The 25,776-nt window shown below is 42.2% G+C and overlaps 1 protein-coding gene and 1 pseudogene across 1 annotated transcript in view; one reads left to right on the top strand and one right to left on the bottom strand.

Annotated features, from left to right (window-relative positions):
• LOC110521089 (alpha-(1,6)-fucosyltransferase) overlaps positions 1-25,776 on the bottom strand; it is a 168,808-nt gene that overhangs the window by 76,523 nt on the left and 66,509 nt on the right. The window lies entirely within an intron of this gene.
• LOC110521088 lies at positions 15,538-24,150 on the top strand (annotated as a pseudogene).

The raw sequence follows: 25,776 nt of genomic DNA, 5'->3' as shown, positions 1-25,776 counted from the left end.
AAGGCACTTTCTATCAACAATAAAATGATAATAATATCAGGTCTAGATAAAAACAAAATGTATCTGCCTCGATACCGGAGGAAGGACCGTGAGGCGGTTTTGCTGACAGCATTGACATTTTTATACAAGTTGGCCGTTTACTGCTATTTTCTGTCCCCCTTCCTCCCCCTCTTCTCTTCCTCTCCAAAAAAGAGCAACCTGATTGAAAGTGAAGCGCCAGCGATTCCAGCCTAAATGCAATATGCGATGGCTACTTTTTGAATTTGCACTCTTGTGACTGGAGGGAATAGAAGGGAATGAAGAGCGCAGTGCTCTTCGTAAGTGGATTGACTCGCAACGCCAAATAGCCTGCCATCTCGCCAATCTTCTCACCGACCCTCACTCCCCTACCTTAACGCCGCCCTCTACCCATAATACCTTTCCCCTGGCAGTCACGGTAACCGCAGCAGGGAAGCGCCGCTGCTCATATGATGCGTGACCTTTGAGTTGACTAACTCACAGTACTGCCAAGACTGGGAGATGACATCATCACACTCATGTAACCGCACACACACAGACACACACACACGCACACAGAGAAACTATAGGACCACCAGGATACTGTCGTTGTGAAAGGGGTGAGAGAACGTAGAGTTAGAAGAGCTAGACATGAAGCCCAAGGAGAGGTCATCTATATCACAAGGCCATAGTCACCAAGCAATAAGCACTGGGATGAAAGCCACTCTATTGAATAATGCACGATGCTGTACTGTAGAAGAGGACTTATATTACACTTTTAGTGGCTTTCAGACTCAAGGACTGTATTTATTTTGTGTGTGTGTGTGTGCTTCTGTATGTGTGTGTGTGTGTGTGTGTGTGTGTGTGTGTGTGTGTGTGTGTGTTTGTGTGTGTGTGTGTGTGTGTGTGTTTGTGTGTGTGTGTGTGGTTACATGAATGAGTGCATATTAGCGTGTACTCCTGGTCATACCTGGAATAATTATAGTTTTAATGCTGCAACATGTAACTTGTTGGGCGACCCGTCATAATTCACGTAGAAATTTGAGTTACAGATCTGTCATTTTCATTGAAAGCAAATCTAAGCAGCAGTAGATCTGTTCTATGTTGCTATTTGTATTCTTCCCGTTCTTAAGTTACATTTCTATCTGATAATTCTGTAAATATCCATTCTCCTGAATGTCCATTGCTCCAGGTGTACATAACCAAGTCAAACAAATGAACAAATTAGATTTTGTACAGATAATTATAAATATGTTGTGATGCTCAACTACCGTGTGGCTCTTTCAACATGCCACTGAAAAGGTTGAAAGCTGCAATTAATTGTATGATACCTGAAAATACTGTAGAGTAATTTAATGCCATTGACAAACATTGCATAGATAGAGCAAGTTGGATGCCTAGAAAAAAACAACTAAGAAATGATTTGTCCATCTGAAGGTAAGTGTTCTTGTTTCAAACACACACTATAACGTCTATAAAGGGGTAGTTTATTCAGAATACAAACTAACATGATTTTCAGCCTAGTTGATAGTTGATTTAAGAAGACAATTTTGGGATGTTTAGTTTCCTTTCGCCATAGCCATAGATCTTTACTACTGAGCATTCTCAGTATCACTTAACATTAAACTGTTATTGTGCCTATGTAATACAACTGGAAATACTTTTGGAGCAACATTTTATTAGCATGATGTTACATAAAATGTTGGTAATTGATATTTAATTGCATAGCGATGATCTGAGAGTTTTTGTAACTACTGTACACAAGAGTAATAGTGACTGTTCCTTATTCCACTTATGTAATAACTCCATTATTATGCAATTCTAAAATAATTTCCAAAGTCCTATGTAACAGCAAGGTTGCTACTGTAATGATCACAAAGTTACAGTTTGTCAAGTGTTACTGTATTACTGTACTGTATTACCTTACTGTATTACTGTACTGTATTACCTTACTGTATTACTGTACTGTATTACCCTACTGTATTACTGTACTGTATTACCCTACAGTATTACTGTACTGTATTACTGTACTGTATTACCTTACTGTATTACTGTACTGTATTACCCTACTGTATTACTGTACTGTATTACCCTACTGTATTACCTTACTGTATTACTGTACTGTATTACCGTACTGTATTACCTTACTGTATTACCCTACTGTATTACTGTACTGTATTACCTTACTGTATTACCTTACTGTATTACTGTACTGTATTACCTTACTGTATTACTGTACTGTATTACCTTACTGTATTACCTTACTGTATTACTGTACTGTATTACTGTACTGTATTACCTTACTGTATTACTGTACTGTATTACCTTACTGTATTACTGTACTGTATTACCTTACTGTATGTCTCACACATTATGGAAATATATTTGTTAGTCATTTTGAAGCTGTAAAAGTGGTCTAATGTTGAGCGGATTCCATCCAAGTCCGTCGGATTTCATTTGAGGCTATATTTAAGATGCATATGTGCTTATGATCTTATATTTAGACTAATTCAACTAACTGTTGTAGTTTTTGGTTCTTCATCAAATATTTGGCAGCAGTTAAATAAATATATTTCTGTTTTCAAATAACTTCAAATAATATTTGGTTTTCTGAAAGGTTTTCAAAATACCTTCAAGTATGATTTGTTTTTCTGAGACCTGTATTTGATATCATAGAACATAGTTACCTTTTAGTGTAAACGCTATATAAATGATAAGTGACTACCATGAGTACTTGAAAAGTCCTGGTCTGCTCCTGGTATTACCTTTGCAGTAGGTATCTTGGGGGGACAGAATCACCCCCCCGGCTAAGAACAAGATGGAGGGGATGATGAGTGCGCTGGCTCATATAAAGAGAAACAAGAAGTAGACCTGTGGTTGAATACAGCAAATAGACCCGTATGTAAACCTCATACTGACTCATCCTTAGGAGTAGTCTACAGCCTATTCAGTTAGCATGCTGCATTTCACCTAGTTTTGGGGAAAGTGCAGAACGGGCTGATTTTCTGGGGTGTAGCGGAGGCGTGTGTCTATTTATCTGTGTGTGTGTGTCTCGATGGTGTGTGTCTGTGTGTGTGTGTGTGCTGCTGGCTGGTGCAGAGGCCACCGGGGCTGGGCCGGGCATGGTTGGCTGCACATACAGGAGCCAGCTGCATATTTCATGAGTTGCTGTTTACTTGACAACATTTCCAGGCTGAGTCCATTAACTTAAATGGCACAGAGCACACTGAGATATCTGGGTATGGAAACCATAGAGGAACATAGAAGGAAAGACAAACAGAGGAACGAAAGAGGAGGAAGAAGGAGGGAGAAAAATAATGAGGGAAAGAAAGAGACGAAGGAGGGAGATAGGGAGAGAGAATGAGAGAGGGGGGGAAGAGAAAAAGAGAGAGGGGGAGAGGGGGGAGAGAGAAAGAGGGAGAGGGGGAGAGGGGAGAGAGAGAAAGAGAGCGAGAAAGAGAGAGAGCGGGGAGAGAGAGAGAGAGAAAGAGAGAGAGGGGGGGAGAGAAAGAGAGAGAGCGAGAGGGGTGGGAGAGAGAAAGGGAGAGAGAGAGAGAGAGAAAGAGAGAGAGAGAGAGGGAGGGGGGAGAGAGAAAGAAAAGGAAGAGACAGACAGACAGACAGATGGTGGGAAGAGGGAGTGTGTTTGTGTAGATTGTTATGCAAACAAGGCTTTAATAGGGACAAAGGGACACATGATTAGCAGTAAAACACTCGTATCATTCCCCTGTTTCATTACTTTTTATGTCCAAATAAAAGCGAGCTGCAGCAGTAGGCTTGGTATGGGCCCCACCTGCCAGGCTGCGGGGCCAATCTGCCTCCCTGACGAGTGACGGTGAATCTGAGGGGCTCAGACGTGGTCAAGTACTCGCTCGTAAATCCAAACAACCCGGAGGACCAGAGAGTGACTGGGAGAGGCAGAGAGAGGATGGAAGAGGAAGAGAGAGGTTAGAAGAGGCAGAGGGATTCTGGAAGAGGCCACGAGAGGCTGGGAGAGGCAGAGAGAGAATGAGAGAGGCAAAGAGAGAGAGCAACTGGGAGAGACAGAGAGAGGCTGGGAGAGGCAGAGAGAGACTAGGAGAGACAGGGAGAGGCAGAGAGAGGCTGGGAGACGCAGAGAGAGGAGGCAGAGAGAGGCTGGAAGAGGCAGAGGGAGGCTGGAAGAGGCAGAGAGACACAGGGTGAGACTGAGAGACGCATGGAGAGGCAGTGAGGGGCTGGGAGAGGCAGAAAGAGGCAGAGAGAGAATGACAGAGGCAGAGAGAGGCAGAGACAGACAGAGAGAGAATGACAGAGTCAGAGAGAGGCAGGGAGAGGCAGAGAGAGAATGACAGAGTCAGAGAGAGGCAGAAAGAGGCAGAGAGAGAATGACAGAGGCAGAGAGAGGCAGAAAGAGGCAGAGAGAGAATGACAGAGGCAGAGAGAGGCAGAGACAGACAGAGAGAGAATGACAGAGTCAGAGAGAGGCAGGGAGAGGCAGAGAGGTTGATAGAGCACTCGGTTGTAGGTAACACTCCGAAAAGGGAGAGGAAGAGAGAGAGAGAGAGAGAGGGGGGAGAGATGTATTAAATGTGTATACAGCAAGATGTTGATAGTCCTTCATATTCATGTGGCTCATCATCCCACTTGTTGTTGATTCTTCACAAAAAAATTTAGTTTTATATCTTTATGTTTGAAGCCTGAAATGTGGCAAAAGGTCGCAAAGTTCAAGGGGGCCGAATACTTTCGCAAGACACTGTATATATATATATATATATATATATATATATATATATATATATATATATATATATATATATTTACAGTATGTGTGTGACTACAGTGCCTTGCAAAAGTTTTCGGCCCCCTTGAACTTTGCGACCTTTTGCCACATTTCAGGCTTCAAACATAAAGACATAAAACTGTATTTTTTTGTGAAGAATCAACAACAAGTGGGATGATGTCAGATGAAACCAAAATTGAACTTTTTGGCAACAATGCAAAACGTTATGTTTGGTGTAAAAGCAACACAGCTCATCACCCTGAACACACCATACCCACTGTCAAACATGGTGGTGGCAGCATCATGGTTTGGGCCTGCTTTTCTTCAGCAGGGACAGGGAAGATGGTTAAAATTGATGGGAAGATGGATGGAGCCAAATACAGGACCATTCTGGAAGAAAATCTGATGGAGTCTGCAAAAGACCTGAGACTGGGACGGAGATTTGTCTTCCAACAAGACAATGATCCAAAACATAAAGCAAAATCTACAATGGAATGGTTCAAAAATAAACATATCCAGGTGTTAGAATGGCCAAGTCAAAGTCCAGACCTGAATCCAATCGAGAATCTGTGGAAAGAACTGAAAACTGCTGTTCACAAATGCTCTCCATCCAACCTCACTGAGCTCGAGCTGTTTTGCAAGGAGGAATGGGAAAAAATTTCAGTCTCTCGATGTGCAAAACTGATAGAGACATACCCCATGCGACTTACAGCTGTAATCGCTGCAAAAGGTGGCGCTACAAAGTATTAACTTAAGGGGGCTGAATAATTTTGCACGCCCAATTTTTCAGTTTTTGATTTGTTAGAAAAGTTTGAAATATCCAATAAATGTCGTTCCACTTCATGATTGTGTCCCACTTGTTGTTGATTCTTCACAAAAAAAATACAGTTTTATATCTTTATGTTTGAAGCCTGAAATGTGGCAAAAGGTCGCAAAGTTCAAGGGGGCCGAATACTTTGGCAAGGCACTGTATGTGTATGTTTTTGTAGATATAGGCCTATTGTAAATGTGTATAATTGTAGCGTCATCATCTTAATTGTGAAAATAAATACAAATGCACACATAACTTTAAGCTACATAGTCATTTGACAGGTTATGAACTGTCCATTGTCCAGCACAGTAATTGATAAAACAGGACCATGTTTGAAAAACAAGTGGTTCTGTGCTTATGTCAATATTTCACAGGTAAACTAGCGGTTACAGAAATCAGGAATCTATAATCTATACTACCCTACCTCCTGTAGTTATGTTCTGTTGGGTACCTCCTGACCAAAACACTTTTATTTTTCAATGACATTGTTGTGTCTTTGGCTATGCCGGATTAAGTGATATGACATGCTATTCTATAAAATAATAATTAATAATAATTAATATCACCTGATTGAGCTAATCATGTAAATGTAATTAACTAGAGAGTCGGGGGACCACAAAATAATATTTATAGAGCTGTTATCTTCCAAATAAAAAATATTTTACACCAATAGCAGTCAATATCAATCGTCACCTCAATTCAGTCTCATCTGAAAGTTGTAAATTCTTAGTTATCTGCACGAACCCTAGCTAACAATTTGAATCAGCAATGCAAAATTGGGTGTAATTATTTATTTACTAAATACCTAACTAATCACACAGAATTACACATACACCTAATGAAATCATAACTTGATTACAAATTACGTCATAAAGGAAAACGTCCCTAGCGGGCGGAACAGATATGACAGCTTGTTACACAAAATAAAAGTGGCTGGGTTTGAGTGAAAGAGCGGGAAGACTGAGGAACAAAGGGAAGAAGCTGGGCTATCGTAAATACAGTATCTTATGCATTCTAAATTACCGCCCATTTGGAAAAGGAAAATGCAATAAATATTTAACCGAGTCCTTTGTAGAACGTCTCTGGTTGTCAATTGGATACGTTGTAGTAACGTTGTTGTGTGATAGACGGGATACTCTGTCTGTGCAACCCTCGTTGCATCTGCTGTTGCTAAGTCAACGGCTAGGAGGTATCACTTCTGTAGTGAATAAGAGTTCAAAGTTCATACCATTTCACAACCAAAGCTCACACTGATGTTAGCTTCGTTCTGTAGTTATTATCTGAACCATTCTGACATAGGACCGTCGTCCTCACATCGTTGGAACAGGAAATTCTATTGTCGTCAAGGGCTTATATAGGAAGAGAGAGAAGGGCGTGTTTGAAAAGTTTTATAGCCCATGTCCCTTCACAGGGGCGGGGCCACTGATTGAGCAGCCCTATCTTATGAAAACCCACATCTCACATTTTAGAAACTAAAATCACATTTCATCCCATCACAAATAATTTCATATTCAAACATTTAAATTGAACAACAATTCCATGTGAATCCGATAACTCTGATGTGTAGACTTTCCACTGTAGAGTTTATGTCATTTTATCATTGATGAGAATGTCTCAGATGACAACCGAACTGACATCATATTCATTAAGTACCACCGCATATGTTCAATTGGTTGGATTACCAGAATATAGTTAATTTCCCCCCACCTACTGATCTTCCCAGAATCTCTATGTTAACCAAGGGTTTTGCAAATGTAACCTCAGTAGGGTAGAGAGAGGAAAAAGGGGGGAAGAGGTATTTATGACTGTCATAAACCTACCCTCCAGGCCAACGTCATGACAACATGTATTGGTAAAATAAATATTTAAGGAAATATAGGCTGGCACCACATTACTACAATACAAAACAGCTCAATCAAGCATGATGGTCCAGGCTGTAACACATCCGGCCGTGATTGGGAGTCCCATAGGGCGGCGCACAATTGGCCCAGCGTCGTCCTGGTTTGGTCGGGGTAGAACGTCATTGTAAATAAGAATTAGTTCTTAACTGACTTGCCGATATAAATAAAAAAATAAAGAAAATAAAAAATGGGGTTATAAGTATAAAAGTAAATCTTGCTTTAAATTATAAAATAAAAGCTTGGTAGTGGAATTGGGTAATGTCTTAGCGTGGGGTGGGAAGAATGCAATACATGACCTTGTATGAGGTACAAACCACTTTATTTTGGGAGCACCTCCTCAGAGTATGAATTAGACTGTTTGAGAAGTTTTGAATCCTAATCAACCCCTAAAATGTATTGGAAGTACAATAGACCAACATAGCTACTGTAGTAGGTCAAAGCTGTGCTGGAAAACCTTGGTAGAGCATGGGTGAAGTAGGCATTTTGGTGCTCATGTGACTTTACTTTATTTTTCAGCTTCAGACCAATGCCTACTTCTCACTTAAAATGTATTTTATTTTATTTTTATAGAATACACATTTTATCCTAAGTACAATACAGGAAGGCACAATTGAGTCAAATATTTACACGTTTTGGGGAAGGGGTGTTGGTTGCAAGTGTTTAAATTGTGTAGTATTTACCAATCATAATAAGAGTCTGGTAGTAGCAGATGTGATATGTGTTGTAGCATGAATGTATATGTGTGTGTGGGTGGGTGGGTGTGTGGTAAGGTGCAGGCTTCGGTTTTACCAGGGCGTTGTGAACAGGGATGGTGGATGGGCAGAAGCTGCAAGGTCCGGCTCCGAGGGTTGTATGTTCAATCACAGTGCTAGGCAGTCGTAACCCTATCTCAACCGAGGGTTGTATGTTCAATCCCAGTGCTAGGCAGTCGTAACCCTTTCCCAACCGAGGGTTGTATGTTTAATCCCAGTGCTAGGCAGTCGTAACCCTATCCCAACCGAGGGTTGTATGTTTAATCCCAGTGCTAGGCAGTCGTAACCCTTTCCCAACCGAGGGTTGTATGTTTAATCCCAGTGCTAGGCAGTCGTAACCCTTTCCCAACCTCACCTCTGGAATTAATGACTCAACTTTGAAATGGGACGTTTATAGACAAATGTAGATTCTGCAGTGAGATTTTGAGAGCTTGTTACATACACACACTATTCCAGTCTCTGTTCCCCATATGACAGACAGAGAGAGAGAGAGAGAGAGAGAAAGAGACACAGAAAGATAGATTTTGAGAGCTTGTTACATACACACACTATTCCAGTCTCTGTTCCTCATAATGACAGACAGAGAGAGCGAGCCAATCAACCAGCCAGAGAGAGAGAGAGGGAGAGAGACACAGAAAGATAGATTTAGAGAGAGGCAGAGGGAGAAAGAGAAAGAAACAAAGTGAGATACAGAGAGAGACTGTAGCTGGTGCTGTTTAGGGGGGTGCAGCTGTAGAGAGGAGACAGTAGAGAAAAAACGTCCCTGCCTCCGATTTGTAATCTCCCAATAAAAGCATGATTGAAGAGGGTGGGGGGCTCTGCAGTCTCCCATGCAATAAGTTAAGTTCCCAGCGCAATAAGCAGCCAGCCTCCCCCACTCCCAACCTCACTTTACAGACAGCGGTTAACTCCCATTGTAACCTGGCAGAGACCAGAAATAGCCTGTGCCAAAATGCTCTAATTCCTCCAGGCCAGGGGCTGGACTGAATGATGGAGCGATGACTGAAGTTAGGGAGAGAGGGATCGATTATACACACATACAATTTATCATTCTTTTTTTGTGTTCATGTCTTCACAGAATCAATAGATAACGTAGGGAATCTTATGTACTCACATTAATGAAACTCCATTTCCCACGACTCCTCACCCATACACTCGGACGCTGCCCTATGGGAATAATCCTCAACGGTTCTGTAGTCTTCCAGAAATTATAGAATAACATCTAGAACTTAATAATACCTCTCTGTGATATTCTATGATGGGCACTGTAGAACGGAACCCTCAAGATAACACTGCATATTTTATTATCCAAATGTAAGATGAACACTTAATTCTAGACTCACAAAACTCTCATTCACACAGTACTGTTCGCAAAACATACTTCCCTCACACTCTCTTGTATCTCATTCACACAGTACTGTTCCCAAACCATACTTCCCTCACACTCGCTTGTATAGATGATCTTATGTCTATCTAAATGTGCAAAACTACCTACAGAGTACCCATGTCTCCTATCTAACTATGTAACACGGTCCCAAAAAAATCCAACCTTACCTCATATTTCCTAAGTATCAGGAACAACAAAACACTTACAATAACACCTACCAATAGCAACCCAGGGCATACCTGTTTACCTAACTTAACAAAACACAACACGTTATAATTAGACTGCCAGGACTAGTGTTCTTTCAGGTGTCACCGGGCCCTGGTCCCTCATCTAATAGAACTTCACCAGGACTAGTGTTCTTTCAGGTGTCACCGGGCCCTGGTCCCTCGTCTAATAGAACTTCGCCAGGACTAGTGTTCTTTCAGGTGTCACCTGGCACAGGTCCCTCGTCTAATAGAACTTCACCAGGACTAGTGTTCTTTCAGGTGTCACCGGGCCCTGGTCCCTCGTCTAATAGAACTTCACCAGGACTAGTGTTCTTTCAGGTGTCACCGGGCCCTGGTCCCTCGTCTAATAGAACTTCGCCAGGACTAGTGTTCTTTCAGGTGTCACCTGGCACAGGTCCCTCATCTAATAGAACTTCACCAGGACTAGTGCCCCCTCAGGGTGTCACCAGGCCCTGGTCCCTTGTTCCCACAAACCTCACCATCCTACTGCGATCAAGTCAGTACCACGGATTATACTTTTGGTTGCCCGCAACTGGCTAATTAACAATCATGCACAAGGATACCTCACTTAAGAACACTCTTATCAACTGAACTCAGTCCTGCTGTTTACCTCAGCTGTGGCCCTGTTAACTTGTTGAGGATAGGGGGCAGTATTTTCACTTTGGATGAGTTGCGTGCCCATAGTGAACTGCATCCTACTCTGTCCTAGATTGCTAATATATGCATATTATTATTACTATTGGATAGAAAACACTCTGAAGTTTCTAAAACTGTTTGAATTATGTCTGTAAGTATAACATAACTCATAGGGCAGGCAATCTTCCAAACAAGAAGTGAAATTCTGAATGTGGGGCAACTTTGACGTCATCACCCCCTCCTTTCCCAACAAGATATGAATCTGGTAGCACTTCCATCGCCTTCCACTAGATGTCCTCATTCAGTAGAAAGTGGAATGGAGCATTTCCTGTGAACTTTGACTGAATGGGAGGGGAAATAGTCAGTGTCCCGACAGAATGCCATTTTCCTGTGGCGCATTTCTCTGTGGGTGCCACCGTCGTTCCATTTGGCTCCAGCTGAAAACGTATGATCCGGTTGGAACGTTATTGGATATATATGATAATAACATCCTGAAGATTGATTCTCTACTTAGTTTGACCAGTTTATTCGACCTGGAATATATCTTGTGGAAGTTTTCGTACGAGTTATCCTGGACCAGCAGTCAGTTTTTGGGCACGTGAGTTGAAAGTGATAGCAAATGCAGCTACTTGGACACTAGTATTGGACAGTATGGAACAAAACAACGATTTATTGTGGAACTAGGACTCCTTGCACTGCATTCTGATGAAAGATCATCAAAGGTAAGGGAATATTTATGATGTAATTTCGTATTTCTGTTGACTCCAACATGGCGGAGAAATACTTTTACGTCTGAGCGCTGTCTCAGATTATTGCAATGTTAGGCTTTTTTCGTAACGTTTTTAAAAAATCTGACACAGCGGTTGCATTAAGAACCAGTGTATCTTTCATTATATGTAGAACATGTACCTTTAGTCAAGAGTATTTCTGTTACCTGGCGTAGCTTTCTATAATTCCTCTGGATATTTTGGAGGCAGTTCTGAACATGGCGTCAATGTAAACCGAGATTTGTGGATATAAATATGCATATTATCGAACAAAACATAAATGTATTGTGTAACATGTCATATGAGTGTCATCTGATGAAGATTTTCAAAAGGTTAGTGATTCATTTTATCTCTAATCCTGCTTTTGTGACTATCTTTGGCTGGAAAAAATGGCTGCGTTTTACCTTTGATTTGGTGGTCTAACATAAATATATGTTGTGTTTTCTCTGTAAAACATTTAAAAAATTGGACATGATGGGTAGATGAACAAGATGTTTATCTTTCATTTGAGGTATTGGACTTGTTAATGTGTGGGGGGTGGGGGGGTGGAGTTCCCTGAGAGGAAGACCTCGTTCTGAGCGTACCCTTAAACAGGGACTTTAATTGTTTTTATTTTTTACATTTATAATTTCGTCACGTATTGATAGATTGTCCAAGCCTACCTCTCTCAGTACTCTGTTCGAGATCTGATATCCACCTGTGCCCGCTACCTCTCAGATAATAGGCGGGTAAACCTGATCAATAATAAAAATGAGCATGGTGTACCGCGAGATCCTAATTTCTGATCCCCTGTGCACAGTTTACCCAGATCAGGAGATTTCAACAGGTGAAGTTGCAGATCCCATCCTCGTCGCCAAAAATTTTGTGGAAATTCAGTACTGAGAGAGACTTGGTCTTTTCTTCAAACAATCATCTTTATTTAATATTCATTAATTATTGCAATAATGAGACCGTCAGTCCACCAGTCTTGACTGACTGTTAGGCTGAGAGTCTAGCCTTTACAGACGATGCACAGTTTTTATATAGCTCATACGAAGATTGCTTAGTCAGTCACTTCTAACCTTCCCATAAGCCATCTTGGTTATCTACACTCGATGGTCTTTTACTTTGTCTCATCTTCCTGGCATCTGGGCAACTCTCTATCTCGAGTCACACACACCACATCTTGTCTAATGAATGCTAGCATTTAGGTTTTATGACCAACACAAGTCAATTATCAGCTTCAAACTATCTCTAGTAGAACCCATGTCCTCAACACCCAGACTAACTGCAGGGTGCTAGAGTGGAGACCATAAAACACAGCATTATCAGGACAGAAATATCTTACTGTTCGTTAAGTCAATAATTGTTACATAGCCAACAAATAAGGTGAAAACATAACTTTTCCCTCATAGGAGACAGGATGGAGGAGTGGGGTGGTGGAGGAGGAGGAAGGGACAGAGGAGAAGAGGAAGTTGGTGGTGGGGTGGTGGAGGAAGAGAAGCAGAAGAGGAAGAAAAGGGTGCTGAGGAGTTTTATCTGCTCAAACAGGAAGTAATAAAGTAATAAAAGCCTAGTTTATTGGGTGGAAAAAAGTATACAATAAAAAAAACTACCCTACTCTCACTCCTCTCACCCTACCCTCACCCTACTCTCACTCCTCTCACCCTACCCTCACCCTACTCTCACTCCTCTCACCCTACCCTCACTCCTCTCACCCTACCCTCACCCTACTCTTACTCCTCTCACTCTACCCTCACCCTACTCTCACTCCTCTCACTCCTCTCACCCTACTCTCACTCCTCTCACCCTACTCTCACTCCTCTCACCCTACTCTCACTCCTCTCATCCTACCCTCACCCTACTATCACTCCTCTCACCCTACTCTCACTTCTCTCACCCTACCCTCACCCTACTCTCACTCCTCTCACCCTACACTCACCCTACTCTCACTCCTCTCACCCTACCCTCACCCGACTCTCACTCATCTCACTCTACCCTCACCCTACTCTCACTCCTCTCACCCTAACCTCACCCTACTCTCACTCCTCTCACCCTACTCTCATTCCTCTCACCCTCCTCTCACCCTACTCTCACTCCTGTCACTCCTCACCCTCCTCTCACCCCTCTACGTTCTCCCTCCTGTCACCCTCTCCTCTAACCCCTCTTCTCTAATCTCCCCTCTCTTCCACCATCATGTCACCCTGTATTTACCCTGTCTCCTCTCCCTATTGCTCATATACTCTATGTCACATGACATGTTGGTATTTAGAGGGCCAATCTGCAAAACAGCATTTTCTGGGTCAATAGTCAACACACATTGCTTGACTTCCTTTCTCTGCTCTCCTTTGTGTGTGTGGCTGTGTGCCTGTTCGTCTGGGTTTACCATTCATACCTGTAGTTCTCTTAAACCTACATGTGAAAGAACTCCTAAGATCGTCCATAAAACCGAAAATGAAATCCCCTCTGTGCTTGTTCACACCCAGACAATTTCCTAGCCTCCCAGCTGTTCCAGCCTGACTCTAAGTCAGCATTGCCCCTGAGGACAATGAAGAAGAAACCAGGCTGAATAGCCTTGCCTCCCCGGAAACAGACTTTCCTCAAATGTCATTAAAGTCCAAACAGTGAGCTCCACTATCTCCCCTCAGTCCCCTGACCCCTATAAATACGGCATTTAAAAACAGGCTCAACAGATACAGCCCGTCCCAAATGGCACTACAAAGGGCCCTGGTCAAAGTAGTGCAACTATATAGAGAACAGGGTGCCATTTGGACCGTCCCAAGCCTTTTCTTCCTCTCTCTCTGGACCTCGCTCCCTGGACCTCGCTCCCTGGACCTCGCTCCCTGGACCTCTCGCCCTGGACCTCTCGCCCTGGACCTCTCGCCCTGGACCTCTCGCCCTGGACCTCTCGCCCTGGACCTCTCTCCCTGGACCTCTCGCCCTGGACCTCTCGCCCTGGACTTCTCGCCCTGGACCTCTCGCCCTGGACCTCTCTCCCTGGACCTCTCGCACTGGACCTCTCTCCCTGGACCTCTCTCCCTGGACCTCTCTCCCTGGACCTCTCTCCCTGGACCTCTCTTCCTGGACCTCTCGCCCTGGACCTCTCTCCCTCATGTCGCAACAAAAATGGATCTGTTGGCAAATCAAATTTACTAACCATACAAAATGAGAAAACTCAACACCGCTTTGCCGCTCAGGCCCTAAACAGGAGAGGGCCAATGCAATCTCACCTAATAAACACAATCTCAAGTTTATTTGGTGGAAAATATTGAAAATAAAATCTCAACGTGGCAAATCTTGTTCCCACCCTTTATCCTCATTCTCCTGGGAGGTTAATGCCTGCAGACAACTCCCATGGCTTTTCTGTCCAAGTCACGTTGCAGTTTACTAAATAGGAATTTGGCCTACTGAGCATAGGGACCAGGGAACGACTGGTTGTTCATTTTTCTCCAACTAGACACTTAACAGTCTCTCTTTCTCTCTCTCTCTCTCTCCCTACCCACCCCCTCCCTCTCTCGCTCGCTCGTCACTCTATCTCCACACTTCTCTCTCTTTTTCTCCCACCCCCCCTCTCTCTCTCTCTCTCTCTCTCTCGCTATCTCTCCCCCTTTCTCTCTTTCCCCCTCCACTTCCCTCTCTCTCCCCTAGTTAACTAATCTGGCTCTTTTATAAAAATGGGGTCTTTCTTTCACGCCACTCACTCAGTGGGTTCTTCCACTTGGAAAGTCAATAGCAGCCTACCCTTCACAGCTGCTATGTGTCTACAGGGAGCTGGTTGAGTGACACTCATTGTTTAACTGTGAATATGCATTTCTCCCTAGCCTCAGGAGTGACTGGCGCATGCCAAATGAAGGACGTTCCTGTGATTGATGGTGCCTATTTATAACGTTGAGATCGGTACTGCAGGCATGCAAACCCTGACAAGACCACACACACACAAACGCGCACACAGACGCGCTCAGGGATGTGAGCACGCATGCAGACACACACGCACACACACACACACACACACACACACACACACACACACACACACACACACACACACACACACACACAGAGCAAACAAAAGAGCTGAACTTATATCAGAAAAGAGACACTATTAGGCATTGGTAAGGGAAACATCATTTAGCTTTGGTTTGGTTTCGAAGAACACCAAGGTTAGATCATAAACTGAATCAATAAAGCCCTGCTATTGTGTTACACTGTAGCCAGCGTTGTGTACCATTCAACTGAACCCTTACAATAATGGAAAACAATGGCTGTGGGAGTTTTTATTTTCAATAATATTTTGCTAAGTTCGCAGTACACGTAAAAGATGGCATCTCACAGCCAAAGGGAGAATCTCTTCTCAGACACGGGGATGTAAGAGAATTGGAGGAGAACGGGCGGACGTGGCAGGGAGAGCAAGGTAAAGGAACAGAGCCAGGTAGCTTGGTATCTCCTCTTGCTGCGGATGTCGTTTGTGTGTCAGTACGCCAGTGAACTTCCTCCTCAATCCACCAGGAAGGACAGAGGATGAAACAGTCATACAATCCACCAGGAAGGACAGAGGATGAAACAGTCATACAATTCACAAGCCGGTCAATGCATTAGAGCAGTCATCTACTGACAATCAAATCAAATCAAATATAATATAATAGAATATAATAGCATAAAATATATGCTATTTAACATACGCTTTTATCCAGTCTTGGGTCCATTCTTTATATTACAGTCTGATTATTACAGTCTGAATATACCTTTCTGATTATTACAGTCTGACTTTTACAGTCTGATTATTACAGTCTGAATATACCTTTCTGATTATTACAGTCGGATTATTACAGTATGAATATTACAGTATGAATATAACAGTCTGATTATTACAGTACATTATTACAGTCTGATTATTACAGTCTGATTATTACAGTAGATTATTACAGTCTGATTATTACAGTCTGATTATTACAGTAGAGTATTAGTCTGATTATTACAGTCTGATTATTACAGTCTGATAATTACAGTATATTATTACAGTCTAATTATTACAGTCTGATTATTACAGTCTGATTATTACAGTCTGATTATTACAGTCTGATTATTACAGTCTGATTATTACAGTAGATTATTACAATCTGGTTATTACAGTCTGATTATTACAGTAGATTATTACAGTCTGATTATTACAGTCTGAATATTACATTATGACTATTACAGTATATTATTACAGTATATTATTACAGTATATTATTACAGTATGAATATTACAGTCTGATTATTACAGTATGAATATTACAGTCTGATTATTAGTCTGATTATTACAGTCTGATTATTACAGTAGATTATTACAGTCTGATTATTACAGTCTGATTATTACAGTCTGAATATTACATTATGACTATTACAGTATTGTAGAGTACAGGCCCGAGAGCGAGGCCATCATTGCCGACAACATCGTCGCCTTCTGCACACTCTTCACAGAGGGAAAACTCAAGCCCCACCTCATGAGCCAGGACATCCCTGAAGACTGGGACAAGAACCCCGTCAGATTCCTGGTTGGCAAGAACTTTGAGGAGGTCGTCTTCGACCCCAAAAAGAAGATCTTCGTTGAGTTTTATGCACCCTGGTGCGGCCACTGCAAACAGCTTGACCCCATCTGGACCAAACTGGGCGAGAAGTACCAGGACAGCGCCGATATCGTCGTGGCTAAGATGGAATCCACAGCCAACGAGATCGAGACAGTCAAAGTACACAGCTTCCCCACTCTCAAGTTCTTCCTCACAGGCGATCAGCACAAGGTGGTCGACTACAATGGTGAGAGGACACTGGAGGGCTTCACCAAGTTCCTGGAGAGCGGAGGCAAGAGCACCGGCTGGAGAGGAAGGGGAGGAGGTGGAAGGGATTCTGAACTCCAAACCCTTGGGATATCTCTCTGCAGACATTGCTGACCCCGATCCGGTTACACCGAAAATGCTCTTGATGGGACGCCGAGATGCGTCACTTCCTCAAGCCATGTATGCTGATACCAACCTCGTAGGCAGACGCCAGTGGCGACACAGCCAAATCTTAGCTGACCATTTTTGGGCCCGATTCATTCGGGATTACCATACCAAGTCTACAGCACAGAGGGAAATGGTGGAGAGAAATGGCCAGCCTGGAAACTGGCCAAGTAGTAATGATAGTGGACCCTCAGCTGCCTCGAGCCTCCTGGCCGGTGGGCCGTATAACTAAGACCATGCCTGGGACCGATGGTCGTGTTAGATCAGTGGAGATCCAGGTGAAGAACTGGACATATATCCGGCCAGTTGCCCGACTAATTCCTCTCCCTGAGATGACAGAGGACGGGGAGCAATGAGCCTTTTTTGAGGAGTGTGGAATTTAACAAATTTCCGGAGTGGCTGTAGAAAAGGCCCATGGAGTTGGTGGAATAATCCTTTAATTCATTGCCATTTACTCAGCTGGGCCAGGGGCGCTTTAATTAGGTCAGGTGGAAATGTCCGACAGATCTCAACTCCATAAAAGGAGGAAATTGCCATCGCCTGATCTCGCTGCTTTCTCTTCCTTAACTCCATCTGATCCAGAAGTTCTGTGCGTCCATGAATCCACGTAAGTCCACCGACTCTTACCTTTCATCTGAATTATCTGTGGCGATCGGGAGAGTGGGCCATTCAGTTACTGTTAATAGTTATTACCGCGGAGCGCGGCTTGGAGCGCAGCTTCAAACATATTGTGTAATGTGAATTGTCAATGATCACGGCCCTACGGATCCTCATAGGCCAATTATGCAATCGATATGGTTCATGTGTATTGAAATGAATTATATGTACACATGAAGACAATTGAAAGAGTGAAATGAGAAACGTCATTGTTTGCTAACTGATTGACTTTGATAATGGGGATTATAGATTGTGTAACCATTCACTGTTTGTATTCTTTCATAATTTATGATAAATAGTTACGAGCCTAAATGACTCGTGGATGATTACTATTGACTTCTTAATGAACTGGACTGTTGAATTCCCTAAATGATGTTAATAATGAATGATATGGTTTGATCTTTGATTATGAATTTGATTGGATACATGTTATTTGTTTCCTTGTGATGCAGCACAGACTACTCAGTAAATATACCACTTTATGGTTAAAGGAATTCCTGCCTCATTCTCATCCATTCCTCTGTCACCTTCACTGTCAGTCATCCTACCTGTCCAGCTACCCACACAGATTCCACTAATCTTTCGAGTTCATTATTAGAGTCTGAATATTACATTATGACTATTACAGTATATTATTACAGTATATTATTACAGTATGAATATTACATGGACTATTACAGTATATTATTACGGTATATTATTACGGTATATTATTACAGTATATTATTACAGTATAATTATTACAGTCTGACTATTACATTATACTATAACAGTATATTATTACAGTTTATTATTACAGTCTGAATATTACATTATGACTATTACAGTATATTATTACAGTATATTATTACAGTATGAATATTACATGGACTATTACAGTATATTATTACAGTATATTATTACAGTATATTATTACAGTATGAATATTACATGGACTATTACAGTATATTATTACGGTATATTATTACAGTATATTATTACAGTATAATTATTACAGTCTGACTATTACATTATACTATAACAGTATATTATTACAGTATATTATTACAGTCTGAATATTACATTATGACTATTACAGTATATTATTACAGAATGATTATTACAGTCTGAATATTACAGTATGATTATTACAGTCTGAAAATTACATTATGACTATAACAGCATATTATTACAGTATATTATTACAGTTTATTATTACAGTATTAATATTACATTATGACTATAACAGTATATTATTACAGTCTGAATAATACATTATGACTATAAAGCATATTATTACAGTATGATTATTACAGTATGATTATTACATTATGACTATAACAGTATATTATTACAGTATAGCATTACAGTATATTATTACAGTCTGAATATTACATTCTGATTATTACAGTATATTATTACAGTATGAATATTACATTATGACTATAACAGCATAATATTACAGTATATTATTACAGTATATTATTACAGTATGAATATTACATTATGACTATAACAGCATAATATTACAGTATATTATTACAGTATATTATTACAGTCTGAATATTACATTATGACTATAACAGCATAATATTACAGTATATTATTACAGTCTGAATATTACATTATGATTATTACAGTATATTATTATGTATATTATTACAGTATATATTTACAGTATGCTCTTTCTGTTCCAAGTTATAAGTGATTTAACTTTAATTTGACCCTGCAAGTGTTTGAGGTGTTCCTTATTTGCCAGGCTCCACTTGACAATAGGAGTCTGAAGTCAGGGCATAGAAATGGAAATGAAAGCTCCAAGCACACATCAAACTTTAAGAGCAGGCAGGCAGGCAGGCAGGCAGGCAGGCAGGCAGGCAGGCAAGGCAGGCAGGCAGGCAGGCAGGCAGGCAGGCAGGCAGGCAGGCAGGCAGGCAGACATGCGTTGATCTCCGTTCCATCCATGTGTCTGTTCCTGCAGGCAGGGGTGTTCCGGTCTGTCTTTTTATCTGCCTGCCTGCCTGCCTGCCTGCCTGCCCGCCCGCCCGCCTGTCCGTCATTCCGTCCGCCCGCCTATCTGTCTGTTTGTCTCGCTCGCCATCCATCGCTCTCTAAGTCACCCATTTACGCCTGGCTAACGAGCTGCAAGATACAGGCGTTGTTTCCTTCTAACCATCACAAAAGAAGCCCTACAGGCAACGGAGGCTCCAGCACAGATCTGTACGTAGCCGTATTGGAGCCATCTCATTATAATCCCATAGACACGTCTAGCAGGGAAATTAATGAGGAAGTGGGTTGCAGGTTCTTTCAACTAGGCGGTAGGTAGGGATATGATTATGTATAGGGGGTCCATCACGTGTCACTGAGATACAGTATATTATTTGAATGTGTATTGTCATGACGTTGGCCTGGGGGTAGGTTAATGACAGTCATTAATACATCTTCCCCCATTTTTCCTCTCTCTACCCTACTGAGGTTACATTTGCAAAACCCCTTGGTTAACATAGAGATTCTGGGAACATCAGTAGGTGGGGGGAAATGAACTATATTCTGGTAATCCGAAAAATGTAACATGTGGTGGTACTTAATGAATATGATGTCAGTTCGGTTGTCATCTGAGGCATTCTCATCAATGATAAGATTACATAAAATCTACAGTGGAAAGTCTACACATCAGAGTTATCAGATTCACATGGAATTGTTGTTCAATTTAAATGTTTCAATATGAAATTATTTGTGATGGGATGAAATGTGATTTTAGCTTCTAAAATGTGAGATGTGGTTTTCATAATATAGGGCTGCTCAATCAGTGGCCCGCCCTGTGAAGGGACATGGGCTATAAAACTTTTCAAACACGCCCTCCTCTTCCTTCCTATATAAGCCCTTGATGACAATAGAATTTCCTGTTTCAACGATGTGAGGACGACGGTCCTATGTCAGAATGGTTCAGATAATAACTACAGAATGAAGCCAACATCAGCATGAGCTTTGGTTGCGAATAGTATGAACGTTGAACTCTTATTCACTACAGAAGTGATACCTCCTAGCCGTCGAGTTAGCAACAGCAGATGCAACGAGGGTTGCACAGACAGAGTACCCGTCTATCACACAACAACGTTACTACAACGTATCCAATTGACAACCAGAGACATTCTTCAAAGGACTCGGTTTGGCAACACGGCCTTCCATCTACCACCAACCTACCAAAGCACAGCACAGAGTAAATATTTATTGCATTTTCCTTTTCCAAATGGGCGGTAATTTAGAATGCATAAGATACTGTATTTACGATAGCCCAGCTTCTTCCCTTTGTTCCTCAGTCTTCCCGCTCCTTCACTCAAACCCAGACCCTTTTCTTTTATGTAACAAGCTGTCATATCTGTTCCGCCCGCTAGGGACGTTTTCCTTTATGACGTAATTTGTAATCAAGTTATGATTTAATTATGTGTATATGTAATTCTGTGTGATTAGTTAGGTATTTAGTAAATAAATAATTAAACCCAATTTTGTATTGCAGATTCAAATTGTTAGCCAGGGTTCGTGCAGATAACCAAGAATTTACAACTTTCAGATGAGACTGAATTAAGGTGACAATTAATATTGACTGCTATTGATGTAAAATATTACTAGGTCTTTAAGAGTTTATTCGGAAGATAACAGCTCTATAAATATAATTTTGTGGTGCCCCGACTCTCTCGTTAATTATATTTACATGATAAGCACAATCAGATAATATTAATAACGGAGAAATTATTTTATAGAATAGCATGTCATATCACTTAATCCGGCATAGCCAACAACACACAACAGTATTGATGTGCTGTAAAATGACCCTGCTCTATGCTAGGCATGTTTAGTGGGGTTCCTTATAATGTTCAAATCAAATCAATCTTTATTTAAAGCCCATTTAAAATCGCAACACACTTTACAGTAAAAAAAACAAATAAGGTAGAAAAAAGAAAAACAAGCAGGAAGAATAAAGTGGATTAATTAAAGCAGCAATAACATTCCAATAAAAAATAAAGGGAAATTGTTGAGGAAAAAGATAAGCAACAGTAAATGATTGATTTATTTTTAAAAAAAAGTTTAACTTTCATTTAATCAGGCAAGTCAGTTAAGAACAAATTCTTATTTACAATGACGTTCTACCCCGGCCAAACCCGGACGACGCTGGGCCAATTGTGCGCCGCCCTATGGGACTCCCAATCACGGGCGGATGTGATGCAGCCTGGATTCAAACGAGAGACTGCAGTGATGCCTCTTGCACTGAGCTGCAGTGGCTTAGACAGCTGCGCCCCTCGGGAGCCCCAAACTGATCCTCTTATATCTCTGTCGGTGGCAAGGACATCAGAAGAAGAGAGGTGAAGGAAATGAGTTTCATTTGATTCAGTGGTTTCATCAGACCCCGGGATATGAGTGTCATCACAGACTCTCAAGATGAGCATTAGGAAAGGTGACACCATCGCCAAGGTTACACCGTACAGCAGAGGAACACTGATGGTTGTTATCCCAAGTGGCCATGGTGGTGGTGGTGGGGGTAGGGTGGTGGTCGGAGTCATGGTGGTGAGGGTAGGGGTGGTGGGGGTGGTAGTGGCGGTGGGTGTAGGAGCGGTGGTGGGGGTAGGGGCAGAGGTGTGGGTAGGGGTCGGCGGTGGGAGTGGCAGTGTGTTTGGGTGGCGGTGGGGGTGGGTATAGGGGTAGCGGTGGGGGGTGGGTGTAGGGGTGGCGGTCGGGGTGGTGGTGGGGAGGGTGTGGTTGTTGTGACTATGGTTTTTAATTCCAGTAGGCAGGCAGGCAGGCATGAGTGTAAGGTGATAGTGGTGTGTGTGTGTGTGTGTGTGTGTGTATTCGTGTGCGTGTGTGTGTTAGCGTGGAGGATCGCGGACACGCTTAGTCGACTCTGTGGAATGTAAATGAACCACTGACTGCAGCGCTGGTCTGGCTTTCCTCCAACATTTTTTCCCACCTGGGATCCATCCATCCCTCCCTCCCTCCATCCGTTCCTCTATCACTCCCTCCATCCCTCCATGCCTCCTTCTCTCCCCCATTCGTCTCTATACAGGAACACAAGTGCTTCTTTCTCTTGAGCTACGTTGCTCTACCGCCGCCTGTGAGCCTAGCTCCCACTTTCCACACCTCAGTTGCCACGGTATGTGCTGTGGCTGCGTCTCTGTTTTCAGATAGAGCAGCAGAGGAGTTTAGACTGGCTGAACAAACTATACCAGTGACTAACCATGCATGATCATTTCAACTATACTGTTTATTTCATTCCTGCGCTACTGTAATCTATGAGAGCAGCCAAGGCTTCATTACTGAGTATATACACGGAGTATACCAAACATTAAGAACACCTTCCTAATATTGAGTTGCATGGACTTTACAAGGTGTGGAAAGCGTTCCACAGGGATGCTGGTCCATGTTGACTCCAATGCTTCCCACAGTTGTGTCAAGTTGTCTGGATGTCCTTTAGGTGGTGGACCATTATTGATATATACGGGACACTGTTGAGCCTGATAAACCCAGCAGAGTTGCAGTTCAACCTGGTCACCCTAGATACAAGTCAGTATTCGACGTCCATCCATGTCTGAGGACGTCGGGAGATGGAAAGGTGACATGTTCAAATCCAGCAATAGAAAGTTTAGTTTAAGCCTATCCCAAACCTTAACCCTTACGTTAACCATTCGGAGTTAATGTCTAACCTTAAGATTTTAACATTAATGCCTAAACGTAACCCTAACCTTAAAAATACGTTGTTAATATCTCAACTTAACCTTAAACTTCCAAATTTGACATTTGAGAAACATGGATGAACGTCTGACGTGAGACTGTGAGAGCTAGTTGGTTCTTGACACAAACCGGTGCGCCTGGCACCTACTACAATATCCCGTTCAAAGGCACTTAAATCATTTGTCTTGCCCATTCACCTTCTGAATGGCACACATCAGAATCCATGTCTCAAAATAAAATAAATCTCCTACCCTTCATCTACATGATTGAAGTGGATTTAACAGGTGACATCTATAAGGGATCATAGTTTCACCTGGATTCACCTGGTCAGTTGATGTCATGGAAAGAGCAGGTGTTCTTAATGTTTTGTATACTCAGTGTACGTAGCTATCTTTACATACTATATCTTACTAATAGAAGGAAATGTGATATTAACATGATATGAGGATGAGGAAGAGGAAGAGAAGGAAGAGGAGGAGGAGGAAGAGGAGAGGCAGGATGAGGAGGTGGAGGAGGAGGAAGAGGAGTAGGAGAAGGATGATGATGATGATAGAAGTGATAATGACGATGATAATGATGATGGAGTATGACCTTTCCTCACACAGGAAGTGGAGCAGGTCCTAAAAGAGGCACTTGTCATCTCCCGTCTAGACTACTGCAACTCTCTGTTGGCTGGGCACCCCGCTTGTGCCCTCAAACCCCTACAACTTATGCAAAATGCCGCAGCCTGCCTGGTGTTCAACCTTCCTAAATTCTCCCATGTCACCCTGCTCCGCCGCACACTCCACTGGCTTCCAGTCGATGCTTACATTATCTCCAAGGCCTTGGTGCTTGCCTACAGAGCAGCAAGGGGAACAGCACCTACTAACCTTCAAGCTCAAACCCTACATCCCAACCCGAGCACAGCGTTCCGCCACCTTTGGTCTCTTGGACCTCCCACCCCTACAGGAGGGCAGCTCCCGCTCAGCCCAGTCAAAGCTCTTCTCTGTCCTGGCATCCTAATGGTGGAACAAACTGTGATGTTTGTGCTTTTCTAATAACCAATTTATGTGTTCATGCAAGTGACTGATTGAACGAATCCTCACTATCAGTATCTGCAATTAGGCAGTACGCCCAGACCCTTGTTTTGAGAATGAAAGATATCTCAGTTTCAAGGTCTCAGCTTAGAGAGAAGAAGCCTTGCGAGGTATTGGTCTGTCAAATGCATGAACCAGTATTGGTCGGTCACATGAATAAAGCAAACCTTAATGATGAATTAATTATGAATGATGTATAAGCTAAATCATGCAAATATAACTTGTCTGCAGTATATAAGAGAACTAACAGGACTGCCCAGAGAGAGCTCCTGACAGACATGTACTACAGTGCATCAAGTTTGTTGGAAACTCTCCAGGGGGCTTTTAATAAAATAACGATTATTTTAAGATTGACTTTGATTGTCCCTGTGTAGAATTTCCACGACAAAACCCCTCCCTAAGTCAGGACAGTGGAGTACCTGGCCATTTTTTCAAATGTTTGTATTTTTTATTTCTTTGAAGAGTATCTTAAATAACTCGATGACCCCAACTCTTTTCCCACTTGCACTGACTTTGCTGATAAATACTTGGTTGAGGGAAAATGTACATGATACTGTATCATTGTGATGTGTGGTTGTCTCACCTAGCGATCTTAAGATGAATGCACCAATTGTAAATGGCTCTGGATAAGAGTGTCTGCTAAATGACTAAGATGTAAATGTAATTCATTATACTCCTTACAACCCTCCCCCCCTCCCTCTCTACCTCACCACCCCCACCCCCACCGCACTTCAGATTAACAACATCCTGGTAACTAACTAGGTTCAACTTGAAAAGGCCAGGACATTGTTTGAGCATTCACGTCCAATCGTTGATATCTTGATTCTAGGTAACTAAGCCTCAGTCCCCCACAATCTTGCCTTCTCTAAATTAGAATCCAAACAAAATCCCTGTACAGCGTGTACTCTGTGTTATTGCGAGACATCGGTCACATATCCCAAATGACACTCTATTCCCTACATAGTGCACTACTTTTGGCCAAAATAGGCACTAAATAGGGAATAGGCTGCCATTTGGGATGTAGCCTCTGTGTCACAGCATTGCCCATCTGCACCCATGCACCTATCCCTCACAAGTAATCTGCAGCCCGTTGAAAGACCCACAGTGACTGTGTGTCCCAAATGGCACTTTATTCCCTAC

Source organism: Oncorhynchus mykiss, chromosome 4, assembly GCF_013265735.2.
Source record: "Oncorhynchus mykiss isolate Arlee chromosome 4, USDA_OmykA_1.1, whole genome shotgun sequence".
Taxonomy (NCBI): Eukaryota; Metazoa; Chordata; class Actinopteri; order Salmoniformes; family Salmonidae; genus Oncorhynchus; species Oncorhynchus mykiss.
The sequence above is the reverse complement of the archived record's forward strand: the minus strand, read 5'-3'. Positions and strand labels throughout refer to the sequence as shown.